This window comes from Otolemur garnettii, unplaced genomic scaffold (assembly GCF_000181295.1).
Source record: "Otolemur garnettii isolate 467f Iridium unplaced genomic scaffold, OtoGar3 scaffold00155, whole genome shotgun sequence".
Taxonomy (NCBI): Eukaryota; Metazoa; Chordata; class Mammalia; order Primates; family Galagidae; genus Otolemur; species Otolemur garnettii.
In genome coordinates this window covers 496560-500203 of record NW_003852550.1, presented here as the reverse complement: position 1 = coordinate 500203, position 3644 = coordinate 496560, and the positions used below count along the sequence as shown (strand labels likewise).

Sequence of the window (3644 nt, the reverse complement as noted above, 5' to 3'; positions counted from 1 at the left end):
TTTGGCGGGCCCAGGCTGGATTCGAACCTGCCACCTTAGGTGTATGTGGCTGGCACCTTAGCCACTTGAGCCACAGGCTCTGAGCCAGCACATTTTCATTTTTTGTTCTATGTAGGCATTCTCTTTAGACCCATCAGAGGTGACTCTGAAGTATGCTGAGTGATCAAAGAAAGTTAGCTTGAGACTGAAGCACTGCTAGTAGACCAGCCACATGCAGATAATTAAATTAATGGCATAATTTAGCATATTTATCTTCTGTATATCACCTTACTCCCATGAGTATGTAGCCACTCAGCAGAATCTATGGATGCACTGGTCTTACTCATTCTCGGAATTTATTCACATCTTCAAAATGTTTAGTATTTTAAATAATCACTTAGGTTGTTTTTTGTTTTATTTAAATATATTTGGTTGACCTGGGCTAAGTGTCTTGGTGGTCTCTTAGTTGAAAGAGTTGCTATTTGGTGTTAGAAAACATCGGACGTTTGATTTCAGATGCCACTATATCAAGTTACTGTTTACATATGCCTGAGACAAGCACCAAGGTGTTTGGATTAGCCATGAAAATGCTCAATATGCCCTCTGCTGGGCCTTTCTTTTATAAGACTGGGGCAGAAAACTGCTGTGTCATCCGGTTGTACAGTGGGTTGAGGAAATGAATTCTACTGCAACGATCCTGTGCAAGAAATAAATTCTAAATACAAATTCACTAGGCTTCCTGGCACAGATAAGTCTGGCTTACTTAGCTAGTCTCAAAGGAAGATTTCCCAGTAAATGAAAACTTTGTTATGTACTTAGGAACTCCTCTACGTTTTATGAAACAAGATGATCTTATTGTCAGGTGATGGCCCCATAAATATATATATGTACCCCAAGTAAATAATTCTAATTCTACCGTCCACAAGAGGATACCTGTGAAGGGGTAGGTGCGAATTTCAGATTTTTGCAGGGTTTGCAAAGGTGCATTTCCACGCCTACCCACCACTCCCAAGGGATGGAGGTTGGAATCTGAGGCTTACTCCTATAAATAAGCACATATTTCTATACTTTGAATAGGTGTTTTGCTAATGGAAAAGAATAGGGAATTAGCATTCATGTTTTCTTTTTTTTTTTTTTTTTTTTTTTTTGAGACAGAGCCTCCAGCTGTCCCCCTGGGCAGAGTGCTGTGGCATTACAGCTCACAGCAACCTCCAACTCCTGGGCTCAAGCGAGTCTCCTGCCTCCGCCTCCCAAGTAGCTGGGACCACAGGCGCCCGCCACAACGCCCGGCTATTTTTTTTTGGTTGCAGCCATCATTGTTGTTTGGCAGGTCCGGGCTGGGGATTCGAACCCACCACCTTAGGTGTACATGGCTGGCGCCTTAGCCGGTTGAGCTATAGGCGCCGAGCCCATGTTTTCTTTAACAGAAATAATTCATGTATTTCTAGTGGATCAAAATGTTTTTCAACATCCAGTGTGGTAAAGTAGCTCATATCCAGCAAATATCTTCCCCAAAACTTCCTTCACTGTCAAATGGCATCATATACAGTTGAACTGGGTAATTGTGTTGAAATCAGCCACATCTTAGTGACTAAAAGTTGCTAATAATATCGAAAGAGGCAAATCACAAAAGTTGACTGAACCTAGAGAGACTATTATGTCTATAGTCCCCGCCCAGTATTAACTGATCTTCCAAAAAAAAAAAAAATTGGCCAGAATATAGTTGGCTATTTTCTTTATGAATTTCCACCTAAGGCACCCAGATCAGCTTTGCATATCCCTGAGACTCAAAAAGGTTTTAATTTTATCCAACTAAAAATTCTTCTGGACTCATTTAAATTAATTCCCTTTATTATTATTGTTATTATTTTTGAGACACAAAGTCTCACTCTGTTGCCCTGGGTAGAGTGCTCCAGCATCAGCCTAGGTCACAGCAACCTCAAACTCTGGGCTCAAGTGATCTTCCTACTTCATCCCAAGTAGCTAGGACTACAGGCACCCACCGAATGTCCAGCTAATTTTTCTATTTTTAGTAGAGACAGGGTCTGACTCTTGCTCAGGCTGGACTTGAACTCCTGCTCTCAAGGGATTCTCTTGCCTCAGCCTCCCAGAGTGCTAGGATTACAGGCATGATACACCACGTCCGGCCTCAATACCCTCAATTGAATTATAGTTCTTTCAGTTTCCCAGCACATCATCCATAATTGCTTACATTATTATAACAGAATAAATCATAACAGGTGCAAAAGTAGTGCCTGAAGCACTAGAAATTTACCTTTCATTGTTTATGTCTTCACTGCTTTCCTTTTGTTATGAATGCTTAATGTTAAAAACAAGTGTAAAACTGACTCAAGGACAGGATAACAGTGATATTACAGGAACTGGGATTATATCCTTTTTAATTTTTTTTTTAAAGAGACAGACTCTCGCTTTGTTACCCTCAGTAGAGTGCTGTTACATCACAGCTCACAGCAACCTCCAGCTCTTGGGCTTAGGTGATTCTCTTGCCTCAGCCTCCCGAGTAGCTGGGATGACAGTCACCTGCCACAATGCCCAGCTATTTTTTTGTTGCAGCTTGGAGGGGGCCAGGTTTGAACCTGCCAGCCTCGGTATATGGGGCCAGTGCCCTACTCACTGAGGCACAGGCACCGTCCTCTTTTTTTTTTTTTTTAATATTTCGGTAAGTCATGGTACTTTATTATTTACCTTCTCAGAAATCAGAATACAATTTATCCAACAATTAAAATTTATCTCAAGGTAAATTTTAGCCATTGGGGTTTTTGTTTTTGCCATTTTGTTTGTCAGGAGGCAAAAAGTCTTGAATTACTCTTTTATTCTAAGTGACATTTTCTTTCTAAAAGGTGCAAAGAGGGTATGTGTTTTGGGAAGATATATATTTTTTTTAATTTTAATTTTTTTTTTTTTTGCAGTTTTTGCCCGGGGCTGGGTTTGAACCCACTATCTCTGGCACATGGGGCCAGTGCCCTACTCCTTCGAGCCACAGGCGCTGCCCAGGAAGATATTTTTAAAAAACATGCTATCTCCAAGATCTTACTGCAGGGGAATAGAAATTTTCCCATACGAAGTTATAGTAAAAAAAAAAAAAAAAAAAAGTCCCAAATCAAGAACAAACCAAACCAAACCACTATAACTTCACATTTAAAAAATATAATTTCTGGTTAAGGCCAATTTAATGGAAGCCTAAAGTAGCAGATTTGTAAGATATTACAGCTTGAAAGAGATAACGTTTTATCCATATTTACCACTTAAGTAACATTTAGGTATTTAGAAGGAAGATTAATGGACTGTGGACATTACTTCTTCGGAAAAGCATTTATAGGGTATCCAACAATTTGAACAGTTGCCACCAATGAACAATGGGGATTTTCTTTTACATTTAACTTTTTTCATTGCTAAAAGTACAGTCCAAACATACAGAATAAAGAAAACAGAACTTTACTTTCACTAGAAAATTATTTTACAAATAGAGTAGAACTCTACTAAATCAGCCTTGCTCCAAGTTGGCAGGTTCCATAATTGGAATTATAGAATATAGTCATATTTCATTATTTTGGTAAGAGGCTAGAACTCATTCCATGATAAAGGAAATTCATATTATATGCATGTTCTGCACTGGGGACAGTTACTTTGTACAAGAAATCAAG

The 3644-nt window shown here is 39.2% G+C and overlaps 1 protein-coding gene across 1 annotated transcript in view; it reads right to left on the bottom strand.

Moving 5' to 3' along the window:
- RNF128 (ring finger protein 128, E3 ubiquitin protein ligase) overlaps positions 1–3644 on the bottom strand; it is a 97552-nt gene that overhangs the window by 79578 nt on the left and 14330 nt on the right. The window lies entirely within an intron of this gene.